The sequence below is a fragment of the Orcinus orca genome, chromosome 20 (assembly GCF_937001465.1).
Source record: "Orcinus orca chromosome 20, mOrcOrc1.1, whole genome shotgun sequence".
Classification (NCBI taxonomy): domain Eukaryota; kingdom Metazoa; phylum Chordata; class Mammalia; order Artiodactyla; family Delphinidae; genus Orcinus; species Orcinus orca.
Window position 1 is genome coordinate 24,905,143 of NC_064578.1, and position 20,748 is coordinate 24,925,890.

The window sequence follows — 20,748 nt, forward strand, 5'->3', positions numbered from 1 at the left end:
AATTATCTATTTCTTTTAGATTCAGTTTCGGTGGGCTGTATGTTTCCAGAAACTTGTCTATTTCCTCTAGGTTTCCAATTTGCTGGCATATAATTGTTCATAGCATTCTCTTATGTTTTTCTTTTCTTTTTGTATTTCTGTAGTATTGGCTGTTATTTCTCCTCTTTGATTTCTTGTTTTGTTTATTTGGGTCCTCTCGCTTTTCTTCTTGGTGAACCTGGTCAGAGGTTTCTTGGTTTTGTTTACCCTTTCAAAGAACCAGCTCTTGGTTTTATTTATTTTCTTTCGTATTTTTAAAAATCCCTATTTTATTTCCCATCTGATCTTTATTATTTCCTTCCTTCTGTTGACTTTAGGTTTTATTTTTTGTTCTTTTTCTAATTCTTTTAAGTGGTGGGTTAGGTTGTTTATTTGAGATTTTTCTTGTTTTTTGAGGCAGGCCTGTATAGCTATGAACTGTCCTCTTAAGACTGTTTTTGCTGTATCCCACAGATTTTGTACGGTTGTGTTTTCATTGTTATTTGTCTCAAGGTATCTTTTAATTTCCTCTTTGATTACATTGTTTACCATATTTTTTTGTTTTTTTGTTTTGTTTTAGTAGTATGATTTTTAGTCTCTATGTAATCATTTTTCCTTGTTTCTCTTTCTGCGGTTGATTTTGAGTTTCATGCCATCGTGGTCAGAAAAGATGCTTGAAATAATGTTTATCCTCTTAAATTGGTTGAGGTTTGTTTTTTGTCTTAGTATGTGGTCTATCCTAGAGAATGTTCCATGTGCACTTAAAAAGAATGCGTGTATATACTTTTTTGGATGCAGTGTCCTGAAAATATCAATTTAAGTCCAACTGTTGTATCATTTAGGATCTCTGTTGCCTTATTCTTTTCTGTCTGAAAGATCTGTCCATTGATGTAAGTGGGGTGTTGAAGTCTCCTACTATTACTTTATTCCTGTCAACTTCTCCCCTATGTTAGTATATTATGTATTTTTGTGCTCTTATATTGGGTGCATATATGTTAACAAGTGTAATATCCTCTTCTTGTATTGATCCTTGTGTCATTACACACTGTCCTTTTTCTTTATGGCTTTTGTTTTAAAGTCTATTTTTTCCGATGAGTATTGCTACCCCCACTTTCTTGTCATTTCCATTTGCATGAAATATCTTTTTCTATCCCCTCACTTTCAATCTATGTGTGTCCTTCACCCATAAGTGGGTCTTTTGTAGGCAGCATGTTGTAGGCTTTTGTTTTTTTGGCCAATCTGCAGCTCTGTCTTTTGATTGGGGCACTTAGTCCATTGACATTTAAGGTAACTATTGATAGACACATATTTATTATCATTTTAAACCTTGTTTTCCAGTTGATTTTATATTTCTTCTTTGTTTTTATTTTTCCTTTTGTGGTTTGATGGTTTTTTTGTATTATGCTTGAGTTCTCTCTCTTTTTTTGTGTGACTCTATTGTATGTTTTTAGATTTGTGGTTACCCTGTTTTTCAAGTATGTAAACCCATTACTATATCTACTTGCTTTAGACTGGTAGTCATAAAGCCTCAAACGCATTCTTTAAAAAAAAAATCTACATTTTCTTATGCCTCTGTCCCACATTTTATGATTTTCATGTCCTCTTTTACATTTTGATGTTTAGCCTTTTCTGTACAGTGTAGTTATCACTTTCACACAAAAAATATTTTCTTAATCTACATACTGGCTTATTTAAGTGTTTTGTTTTCCAACTGTGATTTTCCTATAGATTATTGAATTCTTTTCTATTTAGAGAACACCTTTCAATACTTCTTTTAGGATAGGTTTAGTATTGCTGTATTCTTTTACTTTTTGTTTGAGAAATTCTTTCTGTCTCCTATTTTAAATGATAATCTTGCTGGGTGGAATATCCTAGGAAGCAGGTTTTTCCTTTTCAGGACTTTGAATATAGTTTGCTACTCCCTTCTGGCCTGCAATGTTTCTGTAGAGAAATCAGCTGATAGCCCTTTGGGGTTTCACTTGTAATTAAACCTTTGCTTTTTGTTTTGTTTTCTGTTTTCCTGCTGGCTTTATGATCCTCTCTTTAACATTTGCCATTTTAATTATAATATGTCTTGGTGTAGGTCTGTTTGGGTTCATCTTGTTTGGGACCCTCCCTGATTCCCATACCTGGATATCTGTTTCCTTCTTTAGGTTTGGGATGTTTTCAGCCATAATTGCATCAAATACATTTTTTTTGTTTTTTTGCGGTATGTGGGCCTCTCACTGTTGTGGCCTCTCCCGTTGAGGAGCACAGGCTCCGGAATCACAGGCTCAGCAGCCATGGCTCATGGGCCTAGCTGCTCTGCGGCATGTGGGATCTTCCCAGACCAGGGCACGAACCCGTGTCCCCTGTATCGGCAGGCGGGCTCTCAACCACTGCGCCACCAGGGAAGCTCTCAAATACATTTCTGATCCCCTTTTCTCTTTATTCTTCTTCTGGGATCCCTATTATGTGTAGATAGGCTCACTTTATATTATACCATAGATCTTGTATATTGCTTTCACTTTCTTTCATCTTTCTGTCTGCTATTCTTTTTTTTAACATCTTTATTGGAGTATAATTGCTTTATAATGGTGTGTTAGTTTCTGCTTTACAACAAAATGAATCAGTTATATATATACATATGTTCCCATATCTCTTTGCTCTTGCGTCTCCCTCCCTACCACACTCCCTATCCCACCCCTCCAAGGGGTCACAAAGCACAGAGCTGATGTCCCTGTGCTATGCGGCTGCTTCCCACTAGCTATCTACCTTACGTTTGGTAGTGTATATATGTCCATGCCTCTCTCTTGCTTTGTCACAGCTTACGCTTCCCCCTCCTCATATCCTCAAGTCCATTCTCTAGAAGGTCTGTGTCTTTATTCCTGTCTTACCCCTAGGTTCTTCATGACATTTTTTTTTCTTAAATTCCATATATATGTGTTAACATACGGTATTTGTCTCTCTCTTTCTGACTTACTTCACTCTGTATGACAGACTCTAGGTCTATCCACCTCATTACAAATAGCTCAATTTCGTTTCTTTTTATGGCTGAGTAATATTCCATTGTGTATATGTGCCACATCTTCTTTATCCATTCATCCAATGATGGACACTTAGGTTGTTTCCATCTCTGGGCTATTGTAAATAGAGCTGCAATGAACATTTTGATAGATGACTCTTTTTGAATTATGGTTTTCTCAGTAGTGGGATTGCTGGGTCATATGGTAGTTCTATTTGTAGTATTTTAAGGATCCTCCATACTGTTCTCCACAGTGGCTGTATCAATTTACATTCCCACCAACAGTGCAAGAGGGTTCCCTTTTCTCCACACCCTCTCCAGCATTTATTGTTTCTAGATTTTTTGATGATGGCCATTCTGACTGGTTTGAGATGATATCTCATTGTAGTTTTCATTTGCATTTCTCTAATGATTAGTGATGTTGAGTATTCTTTCATGTGTTTGTTGGCAGTCTGTATATCTTCTTGGGAGAAATGTCTATTTAGGTCTTCTGCCCATTTTTGGATTGGGTTGTTTTTTTTTTTTGTTACTAAGCTGCATGAGCTTCTTGTAAATTTTGGAGATTAATCCTTTGTCAGCTGCTTCATTTGCAAATATTTTCTCCCATTCTGAGGGTGGTCTTTTGGTCTTGTTCATGGTTTCTTTTGCTGTGAAAAAACTTTCAAGTTTCATTAGGTCCCATTTGTTTATTTTTATTTCCATTTCTCTAGGAGATGGATCAAAAAGGATATTGCTGTGATTTATGTCATAGAGTGTCCTGCCTATATTTTCCTCTAAGAGTTTGATAGCTTCTGGCCTTACATTTAGGTCTTTAATCCATTTTGAGCTTATTTTTGTGTATGGTGTTACGGAGTAATTTAATCTCATACTTTTACATGTAGCTGTCCAGTTTTCCCAGCACCACTTATTGAAGAGGCTGTCCTTTCTCCACTGCCTCCTTTAACAAAGATAAGGTGACCATATGTGTGTGGGTTTATCTCTGGGCTTTCTATCCTGTTCCATTGATCTATCTTTCTGTTTTTGTGGCAGTACCATACTGTCTTGATTACTGTAGCTTTGTAGTATAGTCTGAAGTCAGGGAGCCTGATTCCTCCAGCTCCATTTTTCTTTCTCAAGATTGCTTTGGCTATTCGGGGTCTTTTGTGTTTCCATACAAATTATGAAACTTTTTTGTTCTAGTTCTGTGAAAAATGCCATTGGTAGTTTGATAGGGATTGCATTGAATCTGAAGATTGCTTTGGGTGGTAGAGTCATTTTCACAATGTTGATTCTTCCAATCCAAGAACATGGTATATCTCTCCATCCATTTGTATCATCTTTAATTTCTTTCATCAGTGTCTTATAATTTTCTGCATACAGGTCTTTTGTCTCCTTAGGTAGGTTTATTCCTAGATATTTTATTCTTTTTCTTGCAATGGTAAAAGGAGTGTTTTCTTAATTTCACTTTCAGATTTTTCATCATTAGTGTATAGGAATGCAAGAGATTTCTGTGCATGAATTTTCTATCCTGATACTTTACCAAATTCATTGATTACCTCTAGTAGTTTTCTGGTGTCATGTTTAGGATTCTCTATGCATAGTATCATGTCATCTGCAAACAGTGACAGCTTTACTTCTTCTTTTCCGATTTGGATTCCTTTTATTTCCTTTTTTTCTCTGATTGCTGTGGCTAAAACTTCCAAAACTATGTTGAATAAGAGTGGTGAGAGTGGGCAGCCTTGTCTTGTTCCTGATCTTAGTGGAAATGCTTTTAGGTTTTCACCATTGAGGATGATGTTGGCTGTGGTTTTGTCATATATGGCCTTTATTATGTTGAGGAAACTTCCCTCTGTGCCTACTTTCTGCAGGGTTTTTATCATAAATGGGTGTTGAATTTTGTCAAAAGCTTTCTCTGCATCTATTGAGATGATCATATGGTTTTTCTCCTTCAATTTGTTAATATGGTTTATCACATTGATTGATTTGCGTACATTGAAGAATCCTTGCATTCCTGGAATAAACCCCACTTGATCATGGTGTATGATGCTTTTAATGTGCTGGTGGATTCTGTTTGCTAGTATTTTGTTGAGGATTTTTGCATCTACTTTCATCAGTGAGATTGGCCTGTTTTTTTCTTTCTTTGTGACATTCTTGTCTGGTTTTGGTATCAGGGTAATGGTGGCCTCGTAGAATGAGTTTGGGAGTGTTCCTCCCTCTGCTATATTTTGGAAGAGTTTGAGAAGGATAGGTGTTAGCTCTTCTCTAAATGTTTGATGGAATTCGCCTGTGAAGCCATCTGGTCCTGGGCTTTTGTTTGTTGGAAGATTTTTAATCACAGTTTCAATTTCAGTGCTTGTGATTGGTCTGTTCATATTTTCTATTTCTTCCTGATTCAGTCTTGGCAGTTTGTGCATTTCTAAGAAATTGTCCATTTCTCCCAGGTTGTCCATTTTATTGGCATAGTGTTGCTTGTAGTAATCTCTCATGATCTTTTGTATTTCTGCAGTGTCAGTTGTTACTTCTCCTTTTTCATTTCTAATTCTATTTATTTGAGTCTTCTCCCTTTTTTTCTTGATGAGTCTGGCTAATGGTTTATCTATTTTGTTTATCTTCCCAAAGAACCAGCTTTTAGTTGTATTGATCTTTGCTATCGTTTCCTTCATTTCTTTTTCATTTATTTCTGTTTTGATCTTTATGATTTCTTCTGCTAACTTTGGGGTTTTTTTTGTTGTTCTTTTTCTAATTGCTTTAGGTGCAAGCTTAGGTTGTTTATTCGAGATGTTTCCTGTTTCTTAAGGTAGGATTGTATTGCTATAAACTTCCCTCTTAGAACTGCTTGTGCTGCATCCCATAGATTTTGGGTTGTCGTGTCTCCATTGTCATTTGTTTGTAGGTATTTTTTGATTTCATCTTTGATTTCTTCAGTGATCACTTGGTTATTAAGTAGTGTATTGTTTAGCCTCCATGTGTTTGTATTTTTTTTTTTTTTTTTGCGGCACGCAGGCCTCCCACTGTTGTGGCCTCTCCCATTGCGGAGCACAGGCTCCGGATGCGCAGGCTCAGCGGCCACGGCTCACGGGCCCAGCCGCTCCGCGGCACGTGGGATCTTCCCGGACCGGGGCACGAACCCGTGTCCCCTGCATCAGCAGGCGGGTTCTCAACCACTGCGCCACCAGGGAAGCCCTGTTTGTATTTTTTACAGATCGTTTCCTGTAATTGTTATCTAGTCTCATAGCGTTGTGGTCAGAAAAGATACTTGATACGATTTCAATTTTCTTAAATTTACCAAGGCTTGATTTGTGACCCAAGATATGATCTATCCTGGAGAATGTTCCATGAGCACTGGAGAAAAATGTGTATTCTGTTGTTTTTGGATGGAATGTTCTAAGAATATCAATTAAGTCCATATTGTATAATGTATCATTTAAAGCTTGTGTTTCCTTATTTATTTTCATTTTGGATGATCTGTCTATTGGTGAAAGTGGGGTGTTAAAGTCCCCTATTATGAATGTGTTACTGTCGATTTCCTCTTTTATGGCTGTTAGTATTTGCCTTATGTATTGAGGTGCTCCTATGTTGGGTGCGTAAATATTTACATATGTTATATTTTCTTCTTGGATCGATCCCTTGATCATTATGTAGTGTCCTTCTTTGTCTCTTCTAGTAGTCTTTATTTTTAAGTCTATTTTGTCTGATATGAGAATTGGTACTCCAGCTTTCTTTTGGTTTCCATTTTCATGAAGTATCTTTTTCCATCCCCTTACTTTCAGTCTGTATGTGTCTCTAGGTCTGAATTGGGTCTCTTGTAGACAGCTAATATATGGGTCTTGTTTTTGTATCCATTCAGCCAATCTGTGTCTTTTGGTGGGAACATTTAGTCCATTTACATTTAAGGTAATTATCAATATGTATGTTCCTATTCCCATTTTCTAAATTGTTTTGGGTTCGTTATTGTAGGTCTTTTCCTTCTCTTGTGTTTCTTGCCTAAAGAAGTTTAGCATTTGTTGTAGAGCTGGTTTGGTGGTGCTGAACTCTCTCAGTTTTTGCTTGTCTGTAAAGGTTTTAATTTCTCCATCAAATCTGAATGAGATCCTTGCTGGGTAGAGTAATCTTGCTTGCAGGTTTTTCTCCTTCATCACTTTAAATATGTCCTGCCACTCCCTTCTGGCTTGCAGAGTTTCTGCTGAAAGATCAGCTGTTAACCTTATGGGGATTCCCTTGTGTGTTATTTTTCCCTTGCTGCTTTTAATATGTTTTCTTTATATTTAATATTTGACAGTTTGATTAATATGTGTCTTGGCGTATTTCTCCTTGGATTTATCCTGTATGGGACTTTCTGTGCTTCCTGGACTTGATTAACTATTTCCTTTCCCATATTAAGGAAGTTTTCAACTATAATCTCTTCAAATATTTTCTCAGTCCCTTCCTTTTCCTCTTCTTCTTCTGGAACCCCTATAATTCGAATGTTGGTGCGTTTAATGCTGTCCCAGAGGTCTGTGAGACTGTCCTCAGTTCTTTTCATTCTTTTTTCTTTATTCTGCTCTGCAGTAGTTTTTCCCACTATTTTATCTTCCAGGTCACTTATCCGTTCTTCTGCCTCAGTTATTCTGCTATTGATCCCATCTAGAGTATTTTTCGTTTCATTTATTGTGTTGTTCATCGTTGTTTCTTTCATCTTCAGTTCTTCTAGTTCCTTGTTAAATGTTTCTTGCATTTTTTCTATTCTATTTCCGTGATTTTGGATCATCTGTACTATCATTATTCTGAATTTTTATTCAGGTAGACTGCCTATTTCCTCTTCACTTGTTAGGTCTGGTGGGTTTTTATCTTGCTCCTTCATCTGCTGTGTGTTTTTCTGTCTTCTCATTTTGCATATCTTACTGTGTTTGGGGTCTCCTTTTTGCAGGCTACAGGTATGTAGTTCCCGTTGTTTTTGGTTTCTGTCCCCAGGTGGCTAAGGTTGGTTCAGTGGGTTGTGTAGGCTTCCTGGTTGAGGGGACTAGTGCCTGTGTTCTGGTGGATGAGGCTGGATCTTGTCTTCCTTGTGGGCAGGTCCACGTCTGGTGGTGTGTTTTGGGGTGTCTGTGGCCTTATTATGATTTTAGGCAGCCTCTCTGCTAATGGGTGGGGTTGTGTTCCTGTCTTGCTAGTTGTTCGGCATAGGCTGTCCAGCACTGTAGCTTGCTGGTCATTGAGTGAAGCTGGGTGCTGGCATTGAGATGGAGATATCTGGGAGATTTTCGCCATTTGATATTATGTGGAGCTGGGAGATCTCTTGTGGACCAGTGTCCTGAAGTTGGCTCTCCCACCTCAGAGGCACAGCAGTGACTGCTGGCTGCAGCACCAAGAGCCTTTCATCCACATGGCTCAGAATAAAAGGGAGAAGTAGAAAGAAAGAATTAGTGGAAAAAGAAAGAAAGAAAGGAAGGAAGGAAGGAAGAAAGGAAGAAAGAAGGGAGGGAGGGAGGAAGGAAGGAGGAAGAAGGTAAGGAAGAAAAAAGAAAGAAGATAAAGTAAAATAAAATAAAGTAAGATAAAATATAATAGTTATTAAAATAAAAAAAATAATTATTAAGAGAAAAAAACGGACGGATAGAACCATAGGACAAATGGTGGAAGCAAAGCTATACAGACAAAATGTCACACAGAAGCATACACATACACACTCACAAAAAGAGGACAAGGGGTAAAAATCATAAATCTTGCTCTCAAAGTCCATCTCCTCAGTTTGGGATGATTCGTTGTCTATTCAGGTATTCCACAGATGCAGGGTACATCAAGTTGATTGTGGAGCTTTAATCCGCTGTTTCTGAGGCTGCTGGGAGAGATTTCCCTTTCTCTTCTTTGTTCTCAGAGCTCCCAGGGGCTCAGCTTTGGATTTGGCCCCACCTCTGTAGGTCGCCGGAGGGCGTCTGTTCTTCGCTCAGACAGGACAGGGTTAAAGGAGCACCTGTTTCGGGGGCTCTGGCTCACTCAGGCCGGGAGGAGGGAGGGGTACGGAGTGCGAGGTGAGCCTGCGGCCGCAGAGGCCAGCATGACGTTGCACCAACCTGAGGCACGCCGTGTGTTCTTCCTGGGGAGTTGTCCCTGGATCACGGGACCCTGGCAGTGGCTGCACAGCCTCTCCAGAAGGGGGGTGTGGATAGTGACCTGTGCTCGCACACAGGCTTCATGGTGGCGGCAGCAGCAGCCTTAGCATCTTATGCCTGTCTCTGGGGTCCGCGCTTTTAGCCGCGGCTTGCGCCCATCTCTGGAGCTCCTTTAAGCAGCGTTCTTAATCCCCTCTCCTCGCGTACCAGGAAACAAAGAGGGAAGAAAAAGTCTCTTGCCTTTTCGGCAGGTCCAGACTTTTCCCCAGACTCCCTCCCGGCCAGCCGTGGCACACTAACCCCCTGCAGGCTGTGTTCACGCTGCCAACCCTAGTCCTCTCCCTGGGATCCGACCAAAGCCTGAGCCTCAGCTCCCAGCCCCGCCCGCTGCGGCGGGGGAGCAGACAAGCCTCTCGGGCTGGTGAGTGCCATTCAGCATCGATCCCGTGTGCGGGAATCTCTCCGCTTTGCCCCCCGCACCCCTGTTGCTGTGCTCTCCTCCGCGGCTCCGAAGCTTCCTCCTCCGCCACCTGCAGTCTCTGCCCGCAAAGGGGCTTCCTAATGTGTGGAAACCTTTCCTCCTTCACAGCTCCCTCCCACTGGTGCAGGTCCCGTCCCTATCCTTTTGTCTCTGTTTATTCTTTTTTCTTCTGCTGTACCTAGGTATGTGGGGGTGTTTTCTTGTCTTTTGGGAGGTCTGAGGTCTTCTGCCAGCGTTCAGTAGGTGTTCTGTAGGAGCTGTTCCACGTGTAGATGTATTTCTGGTGTATCTGTGGGGAGGAAGATGATCTCCACGTCTTACTCTTCCGCCATCTTCCCGGAAGCCCCGTCTGCTGTTCTGATTCGGTGATTTCCATTCTTCTATCTTCCAGATCAGTTATTCATTCTTCTGTATTATTTAGTTTGCTATTTATTGCCTTTAGCTCAGCTTTCATCTTGGCAAATGAATTTTCTAATTTTAATTGGCTCCTCTTTATAATTCCTAGTTCCTTGTTACAGTGATCTGCATTTCTATCCATAGTCTTTCTTAATTCCTTCAGTATTTTTATTACCTCCTTTTTGAATTTGGGACCTAGTAGACAGGAGAGTCTTTCATTGTTTGTTCTTTAAGGGGATTTCTGTTGGTGTTTTAATTGGGAGTGGTTCCTCTGCTTCTTCATTTTATTTTTTTACATCTTTATTGGAGTATAATTGCTTTATAATGGTATGTTAGTTTCAGCTTTATAACAAAGTGAATCAGTTATACATATACATATGTTCCCATATCTCTTCCCTCTTGCGTCTCCCTCCCTCCCACCCTCCCCTATCCCACCCCTCTAGGTGGTCACAAAGAACCGAGCTGATCTCCCTGTGCCATGCGGATGCTTCCCACTAGCTATCTGTTTTACTCTTGGTAGTGTATATATGTCCATGCCACTCTCTTGCTCCATCACAGCTTACCCTTCCCCCTCCCCATATCCTCAAGTCCATTCTCTAGTAGGTCTGTGTCTTTATTCCTGTCTTACCCCTAGGTTCTTCATGACATTTTATTTTCTCTTAAAGTCCATATATATGTGTTAGCATACGGTATTTGTCTTTCTCTTTCTGACTTACTTCACTCTGTATGACAGACTCTAGGTCCATCCACCTCATTACATACAGCTCAATTTCGTTTCTTTTTATGGCTGAGTAATATTCCATTGTATATATGTGCCACATCTTCTTTATCCATTCATCAAATGATGGACACTTAGGTTGTTTCCATCTCCGGGCTATTTTAAATAGAGCTGCAATTTCTCTGACTCTGAATTTATGAGAAACTGTTATCTACTGTGGTCTTGAAGGGCTGTTTTATGTGGGAATGTCCCTATGTAGCCTGTGTGAGTCATTTTTTGTGTGAGGGCTGTTTTTAGTATGGATCACATTTTCCTCAATGTGTTCTGGCTATTATCCCTTTGATAGGGGGTGTGGTTGGTGGTGTGGTGACCAGAGCCTGCACTAGATGTTAAGCAGCACTTCCTCTTTGTTCTGTGGCTGTCACAACCCTGTTGGGGGCAGGGTCTGCTCTCCAGTTTTTGCAGTAGAAGCCTTCAGATCTGTTTCTGAGCTGTGGTGTGGTGTAAGCAGGACTGGAGCTCTCCCACTGAGAGAGGAGCCACTGACTATTCCTCTCCAGATGCTGTCCACCAGTTAGTGCTTTCTGTGGTGTCATGTGGCACCCATTGTGTGGGCTCACAAACTACACTGTTGTTGGCACTGCCCTTTGCCCTGCCTCAGCCATAGGGATGAGGCAATGGGCCTGGGTGTCCCTTAGATGCTGTACTCACAAAGCCACTAGCACAGATACACCAAAGTCAGGCACCGGAACCCACCATAGTCATGCATATTTGCACACTTGGACCTACCATGGGAGCTATGGAATCAGCCCAGACTCAGGACATGCCTCCTGGTGCATGTACCCACCAAGCCTGCAGCTGCTGACTCTGGACCTGCCCCAGCCACAGGAGCACTAGTAATCTGCTCAGATGTGCCGCAGGCACTGAGCTCGCAAAGTGGATTAAATCCACCAAAGTCACAAAGCCACTGAACAGGGCTCAGATTTCAGCCTGGCTTCTGTGGTTGCACAGTCCATGGGGATTTGCTCGGATTTCAGCCCTGCTTCCGTGTATGCGCAACAGCTGGCTGTTGTCTGTAGTGGCAGATTGGCACCCACTGTGAGCATGGGGAAAATGAGGCTGCTATGGTGGGGCCCCACCTCTTCCATCACACAGGTGTTAACAATGTGGCTTCTATGGTGGACTGGGGCTCTGTCCTATGTACACCCCCAATTGTGGCCTGGGCCATACTCCAGCACCTTCAGGCTGTCTGTGCACAATCAGCCCCAGTCCTCTACCCAACTCCGTCCACTGAAGCCTGAGTTTCAGCACCCAGCCCCCCTATACAAGCAGACACGCATCTCAGGCTGGGGAGTACAGCGAGGTGGCTAGGACCATCTATCCTGGTGTCTCTTTGTTATGCCTGCTGCAAGCTGGCTGCTGCACTCACCTCCAAGCTTCTGAAGCTACCTTTCTGTCCTGGCTGATCCCCAGCTGATCAAGGCAGTTCCCAGGGTGAGGGAACATTTCCTCTTTCACAGCTACCTCACAGGGGCACAGGTCCCTTACCAATTCCTTTTTTCTTTCTTCCTACCCAGTTACATGTTAATCATCTTTCTTGCAGTTTTGGTTGTATGAGATCTTCTGCCAGTGTTCAGTAGGTATCCTGTGAGAATTGTTCCACATGTAGATGTGTTTTTGTTGTATTTGTGGGAGGAGGTGAACTCCATGACCTTCTGTTCCACCATCTTAATCCACAACATCCAACTCAATGAATTCTGTTGATCTAGATTCATAATGTTTTATGAATAAAATGGAATTAAACTTAGGCTTTTTTCCCTATGTGTCTGAACCACAGTTTCTATTCTTGGTCTTCTCTACTCCTACTCAATTCAGGTCTCTTTCTCTCTCTCTCCCTCTCTCTCTTTTTTATTTGTGAATAACATTCTTAATATATAGCAATTTACCATAGAGTATGGAAGTGAATTATATATGAAAGACCAGAAACAATATATCAGTGGAATATTTTGCACTAAGTGACTGAGGCACTGTGTCTTCCTTGGGCATATAGGAGGGTTGAGCTCCTTGCCTTGTGTTTTATGTCTGAAAATGCTCTCCTAGTATCTTTCATCACACACTATTTTGGCCTCCTGAATGCTACTGTTCACTTTGCCTTCTTCTGGTTTCATTCATTGTAAAGACCTTGCAATTGACCCATCCCAACAAAGACTACAAATACCAAATCAGAAACTAACAACTTGTGTTTCCACATGTAAAAGGAGAGAGTAGTACTGGAATTTCTAAAACATTTTTAGAATTAATATGATCAATTGTTGATGTTAGGAAATCAAGGCACTGCCCAGAAAGGTTTGGATTTATGGTTACTAAACCAAGTCCACCTAGAATATACAGTTTTTATATAACATCCTTACTAAGGACAGAGACAAACCAAAACATAAAAAGGAGAGTCCATGAAAGGTAACAGCTGGTTGTAATCTTCATGAGGGCTGGGCTCTTCCTGTTTCTTACCACAGTATATCTAGTGCCTGGCAGCTCCTAGCGTGGAGGAGAAACTCAATAAATATTTGTTAAAGAGAAAAGCAATAGGGACAGGTCATAGCCACAGACACAGTCACAAACTTAAGCCTATGGAGGAGAGAAGAACAGATACACATGACTTCTCAGGACACAGGCAGCAAAGCTCCAGACTGCTGCTGCCTTGCCCATGATACCTATGATGTATGTTGTCATGTAGAACACAAACTTTCTAGGAATCCTCTTTTTTGGGATTTTTTTTTTTTTTTACTGAACCACTACCCAATGTACAAGTTAGTCCAAACAGAAGATTCTGTCAGTTCTCCAGGCAAATATTCTTAGGAGTGGTAGCACAAATAAACTTTTCTTCTAACTATCCAGAAGTTATCATCTTATCAGAAAGATCTCACACATTTCTACTGAGACTTAGTCCCAACCTCCTTTGTGTAGTTACTATTTATTACAAACTTCTTATATGACAGGAACAACTCTTAAAATCTTAATATGATAATTAATAGAACCCTCTTAACAAATTGTAATGTGCCTGTTATTACTAGTCTCTCACCTGTAAACTGGAAAAGAGGCTTAGAAAAGTTTAATTGAATATCTTCTATAGGCCACTCATTATTGTAAAGGATGCTAAAACAAAAATGAATGATACATGGTCTCACCACTCAAGGCATTTCTATTTTATTGGGGTAGATGGATATATACATAAATATAAATACTATAATTAGGAAAGTGCTGTACTTGCACGCTCATGGCATAGTGATTAACACAAATACTTTTGATTTCATGTTGCTCTGGTCCCACACTTTGTTCCGTCATTAAATATCTGTTTGGGGGAATTTTTAAACTGTTCTTTGCCCTATTTCCTCATACAGTTAATTAAGGTGATATTTGTATTTATCTCCAGGAGTTGTCATGAGAAATTAATGTAAACGATGCATGTAAATGGCTAGCCCATATTAATTTCTTAATAATTAAATGATAATTATGATTACTACCAATAAGTTTATTATTGTGAAAATAATGATGAAAATAATAAATTGTCTACAAATGAATTAGAGCAGCTGTCATGAGGAAGATGCATTTGAGATGACTATTTAAGGATGCGTAGGTTGTCTCAAAATGTAGCAGAAGATACTTAATCCTGACAGTTGGAACAGCATGTGCAATGATTATCAGAGTAAAATTGAATTTCCTATAAAACGTTGACCTCCAAGTCAGAAACATGGACATATCCTCTTCCTGTTGACCACAACAAGACCAGCAGCAGAAGATGAATTATACAGTCTGGATCATTGATCATGCTGAGATTCGTTGTCAGCTTGACTTTTAAGATTTGCCAGGTATTAGGGGAGCTTATTTATAGAAAGCAGATGGCTTTCTGTCATTTAATTCACTGAAATTTACTTAGTATGAGGAAGGGAGAAACCAAGCTGTCTCCATGATAAAAGCTTTCTAAATACATTAACTCATTGAGTGGACTGCAGAGGGACAAATAGAACATTGCTTTTAAAATGAATTAGGCTTCTTTTATGTTTTCAAAGAGATAAGACCAAAGTCCTCAGCGGTGAATGATAACATGAGTAGAAGAAATTTCAGAATTTGCTTTATCAAATGCTGAATTCTCTCTCTTCCATAGTGCCGCCTTCCTTAGGAGGTGCCCTCACTGCCTCCCTAGAATAGATAAAGTTCAAAACCCCATTGCCTGATTTCAAACCGCAGACCCATTCCACTCCAGTTCTCAGATCTCTGCCTTGTTTGTCTTTTTATTTTTTGTATACAATCAAAACTCCAATTGGCTGTCCTCTGTTCTGGTATTACAAAGTACCTTTTGCTTTCTTTTGCAGTAACACACATTCTGCATCATTTTAAAAGTGGCCCCTAGTTATTCATACAACTGTTGTTTTTATTCAAAATTTTACTGTGACATATTTACCAAGATGTGTGTATTCTCTCTGTCCGGTTGATCTCTGTCTCCTTTCTGCCTTCCCTTCCTCTTTTCCTCCTAACTATCCAAAATCCAGTGAGCACTATTGAAGAGCAACAGGAAGTGTGAACTTTGGAGCCGATAGTTTTTTGTCCTAACTATTGTCCTACAATAGTTTTTTGTAGTTTTTATTATAACTAACTTATGAATCTTACAAAAATGTATTTTTCTCTCCAATTATCTAATCTGTAAATAATTCTATATACCTCATGGAACTGTTTTAAGTAATTTTAAAAAAGGGTAGTACATGCAAACAGTGGCTGGAAATATAAACTTATTACTATTATTACCACTATTAGGTACCAGGGATACAAAGACAGAAAACCCATGGTATCTTCCCTGAAGGAGCTCACTATGTAGGTTTAGAAGAACTTAGAGTATCATTACTTTAGGATAAAAGATATGTTTGAGTATGTAGACAGATAATGAAGAGTGAGATATTATGTTTTAATTCTTTTTTTTTTTTTTTTTTTCGGTATGCGGGCCTCTCACTGTTGTGGCCTCTCCTGTTGCGGAGCACAGGCTCCGGACACGCAGGCTCAGAGGCCATGGCTCATGGGACCAGCCGCTCCGCGGCATGTGAGATCTTCCCAGACTGGGGCACGAACCTGTGTCCCCTGCATTGGCAGGCGGACTCTCAACCACTGTGCCACCAGGGAAGCCCTGTTTTAATAAACAACTTTTGAGCACTTCTGTTTGCAAGGGAAGGTGATTGTGTCTTAATCTACATGCATTTGAGATGGCCTGGAGCTGCTTGTTTGGAAACGTGCACTGAACTGTGAGACAGCACAAAAGATCACATTGATCACATTAATGATCTTTGGCAGGGACACAGGATGAAAGAGTAGAATTGCCTCATGAGTTGGCCTGTGATTAATAACATGAGGAAAATTAAGATGCCTCGCAGTTGGTCACCTTCAAAACCTTACAGTACGTCACCAGAAGAAAGAATAAGTCTCTCATAGATAAGGCAAGACTTCTTGGAGGAATATCTTGGAAATGCCCAGTCACTTTGTCCAAGCAAAAGTCAGTCATGATGGGCAACACTCACTATTTGTCCCAGGGTTCCCCACAAGAATTGGCCAAGATTTTGCCAAGAGTGAATCACATTTAATCTCTCCGTTGTTCAATCCTCTTCCTTCCTTTTACAGGTTTTGATTTGTAGTATACATCTTTCACACCAGTCTCCATCTCAGCATCTGCTTCTGGAGAAACCAACCTGTGACAGTGGAATTTAAATATGAGAAGATATGGTCATTCATTTGATACAGAGTAAACGTTTCTAAGTACACTTCTGCATGTGCTGCAAAGATATTTCATACTTATAACAAGCATGGTTGTGGTGGTCTTCATCGCTAAAAGAATGGCAGAGCAGACATACGTGCTTCAGGTCATTGTTTTCAAATTCGAAGAGGCCAAGGTCAGTCTAAAAGAAGTAGCCTACGCATGCTCATAGACTTAATGTTAAGGTGGGTCTACTCTTCCCAAAATCTGTCTTCTGTTGCCTTGCTCCAAAAGGCCCTCTAACAACAATACTGATGATGGATGCACAGCATTGTGAATGTACCAAAGGCCACTGAATTATGCAGTTTAAAAATGACTTAAGGTAAACTTTATGTTTATACCGGAATTTAAAAATGCTAATGTAGCTGGAAGAACTCAAGCCTTAACATGGAGAAAAAGCCAAGAAGAGATCATTTTGAAGTTGGTTTAGAATAGAAATTGGCCACAGCCTTGCTGGGTAGGGGAACTGGGCATGAAAAAATAGGAAAGAAGAAAGAAGTGTGATGACAGAGCAGTAGTTCTCCACCTGTCCTTCACTCTAGGAATTCTAGATCTTTGGATGAACGTAAGAATCACCCTGGAGGATTTGGAGGGGGGGAAAAAAGAAAAAAACCTGTCCTCCAGGCTGTGTCCTCAAAGCAACTAAATCAGAATCTCTGAGAGTAGATCCCAGGCATCAGGTCTTTTAGGTGCCCAGGTGATCCATTGTGTACTCAAGCTTGAAAAACTATTTTATTTCCATACCATTTACTAGTGAATGCATTTTCATCTTAGTGTGTCCTGTTATATATGGTATTCTGTATTGGGAGGTGATGTGAGAGTAACATCAAAATCTTTCATCCCCCAAATTCTGACGTTGCCCTCTTGTTACCCTAACCCTAGAAGGGAGGAGGAAAGGAGAAACCTTCCATGGATGAGAAATGCCCCAGTAGGTGAGTGAAAATGTTATCAGTGTCCAGCTTTGCCAGCAATGACCTATGGCTAAAACCCTGAAACGTATATATCTGCTTCTCTTAACACTTCACCTATTTTTTACCAGAAATACTATGGAGCCCTTAAGCTGTTTTTCTTCCTTTCAGTCTTTATTCGTCCACACCTTTATCTAAATTCCAGTCACAATAATTACTTCAAAATGCAATTCTGTTTGTCATTCTCCTGCTCAGAACTCTTCAGTGGCACCTTTTTTAGCCTCTATAATAAGTGGCTACGAGACCTTGGATGATCTCCACCTGCCCATCTCCGTAGCCTCATCTTTTCGTCTTTGAGAACATCCATGTGACTTTCTCCTCCAGTCTCACTGTACCTCTCATTTCTTGTAACACCTCTCCTGTTCCCTCCCATCCTCTCCTTTTCCTTCTGTATCTCTACATCCCTGTCTCTGTCTCTCACATCTCAAGAACTTGACCTGTGCTATTGAATTTGATTAGAATGTTCTTGCCTTTTCGTTGTCTGGTGATCCCCACTCCTCTTTCAGGTCTTGGATTAAACATCATTCCTCAGGGAAGCCTCCTGACATGCGGTATCATCCACTGCAATAAACAAACAAGGCAGTGGGCATGGTTCAGATATGTTCGTAGCAAGGTAAGATATTTTTTTCTTCCTCACTGGCCCTCGAGTTTTAAGACAGTATAGTAATGTCTATTCTATTCCACACTTTATCACTAGGGCTTAATATTATGTTTGGTGCTTTGAAAAACATGTTTCTTCTTAATGATGGAGTGATAGACTGATCTTAGTTTCTGAAGCAAAATAACTCAAAAGGAATAGTGATTTCATAGCACCCTAAGTTGTTGTGCCTTTTCTTCCCAGAACAACTTCTCTGCATTCTCAAATTAGATGGCAAAATATCTTGACGGTGCCTGAAGTCTGAGATTAGTCACAAGAGGATTAGATCTTTAACCAACATGATGATAGCCCAGGGGGTAGATGATTATAGCCTAGCATATCACAAGAGGACTTGGGAGAGTGAACACAGATTTGGCATTCCATGATTTGCTGAAGCAACGGGAATGCCTCCTCGTCAATCTTGATAAAGGTCAGATTATAAGAAATAAGAGTAAGGACCATTTAACCCAGTACGTACCACATGTATACCTCCATTTTCCCTAGAGCCTGAGAATATAGTTGAAAGATGATTCAGAGAAATTAACTGATCCAGAATACAGTAATATATCATTGTCTGACACCAAGTATCAGCATCTCAGCATCTTTACATGACACCATTTTTCCCTTTATTTGCTCCTGCAGATACAATGAACTGAATCCTCACTTTTCCTAGACTCTTAGATCTACACTTTTAAAGCAATTTTAGCTAGTGCCTAAAGGCCAATAAGCTGAACTATATGGAGAAATCCACCAATTACGTAAAATTACACAACCCTTCAGAGTCTTAAAGAAGTAATAAACTGAGCAAAAGAGGAAGTGAATGTCATCATCCCAAGTTCTGCTCCTGAAATCTGTCTAGTCTTTATAGGTTTCCCATAAGCATAGTCGTCCACATCTCACTAACCTCCAGGTCAGTGCATGAGTGCGCTTTCAGATATCTCAGACGCCTACCCAAAAAAAGATCAAAGACATAGAACCCAGATTCAATTACTATCATTGTAGGTGCAGGTGAGCTCTCTCTGTTGCAGTTGCATTCAGGGGTCAGAAAATTACAACCCACAGACCACATCTGCAGGCAGCCAGCTTCCGTAAATAAAATTTTATTGTAATATACTCATGGCATTTGTTTATGTATTGTCCACAGCTACATTCAATGCAAAGGCCAAGTCGCAGGGCTGACAAAGACACCATAACGCAAAGTCTAAAACCAACTGGCTCTTTGCAGAAAATGCTTGCTGACCCATGCACATGTATCAGGTCCTGTTACATCACCAGTTGGTCTCAGAAATAGGGGATTAAGGTCAGGGTGTCTACTTCCTGAGGCCAGTATTGCAGAAGAAATAGTATAGGTAGTAATAAATAGGCAAGAGATCCCAAAATAGCATTGAATTTCCAGGTAGAAGACTTGAAAATGTTGGCATCCTCTTCAAAGTTAGTAGTTAAAAAACAATATTTCAATTTGAAGACGGGAATTTCAATCAGATTGACTGGATATATTTAATTTGGGGCATCAGTGGGAAAAGGCAGAAACTTTTGAGAAGCTCATAAAAATGCAGAGCTCACATCTTAGGCCTTTCTGAAATCTCAGTACAGAAAAAGCCATTTATTTTTCATCAAATAATTACTGAGTACCCAGTGGTTTAAAAAAATATATACTAGACCACTGAGTAGTCCAATAAGTGAAACTTAAAACTTGAAAATAGCTGTTTATTTTCCTTAAAAGTAAGATAATAGCTGTTCATTTTCTTTAAAAGCAAGATAAATGAATTTTTTAAAAAAATTGTACACATATTATCTATAATAAAGTACAATATCATTTAATAGTCATTTAAGTTTTAATAGGTTACTTAACCTGTTAGTGACCCAGTATCATCATTTGTAAGACACAGATGATAAAGGTCATAATTCATAAGGTTGTAAGAATTAAAGGAGCTATTATATTTAAAAGTCATAAAACACTTTTTGGCATACAGTAAATATGAAGAAACATAAATAATCTGTTTTTCTTATGAAGAGATGCACATTCAGATATATTACAATGGTTGTGGTAACCACAATCTCACTAATGTTCACATTCTCAATTATTCAGACTTGTCTCAAGGATGTAATTGGTGGTTGATAAAGGGAGAACACTGGTCTTACCTGGTGGAGATTTATTTTATTTTCTTATTCTGTTTGTCTTACGAAAAAAACAAAGATGCCTTTATTTGGCATCTGCTTTTCATTTCTTACTTGTTGGTGGCCTGACCTCTTCTCTATACTTAGTTGTCTTCAGTCAAATTTATTTTCTTCTTCTTTCTCTACCTTTTCTTACTTTCCACAATACCAGAGTTTAGATGTCATCCCTTCAAAGTGGGTCTAAGTATTGTGACTGCACTTCATAAACTTTAAAGCACTGGTCAGATATTAATTTGTATTACTGCTTTCAGTCAATGAGAAAGTCCCTTGCCTTTTTGTCCCCCATCTAATACCACTTCCTGAGAGAGATGAGTGCTCTTAGAACGTTCAGCTTTTCTCAACTTGGTCTTTTATCTTCTGATTTTATGCCTTTCCAATATTGTGTGTAATTGGAAATCTGACCTTTATATACAGGAATCATTACAGTAGCTAAATAATGGAAAATAATAATACTTTACTTTCCATAGCATCTTATAAATATTAAAT

At 39.7% G+C, this 20,748-nt stretch overlaps 2 long non-coding RNA genes across 2 annotated transcripts in view; one reads left to right on the forward strand and one right to left on the reverse strand.

Annotated features, from left to right (window-relative positions):
- Positions 1-16,609, forward strand: part of LOC125962683 (uncharacterized) — a 75,156-nt gene extending 58,547 nt beyond the window's left edge. The window contains exon 3 of the long non-coding RNA XR_007474217.1: positions 16,347-16,609. This is a non-coding gene — a long non-coding RNA (uncharacterized LOC125962683). The remainder of the gene's footprint in view (positions 1-16,346) is intronic.
- A 1,307-nt stretch (positions 16,610-17,916) lies between these two features.
- The window catches only part of LOC117197000 (uncharacterized), a 61,954-nt gene continuing 59,122 nt past the window's right edge, over positions 17,917-20,748 (reverse strand). Inside the window, exon 4 of the long non-coding RNA XR_004477456.2 lies at positions 17,917-18,008. This is a non-coding gene — a long non-coding RNA (uncharacterized LOC117197000). The remainder of the gene's footprint in view (positions 18,009-20,748) is intronic.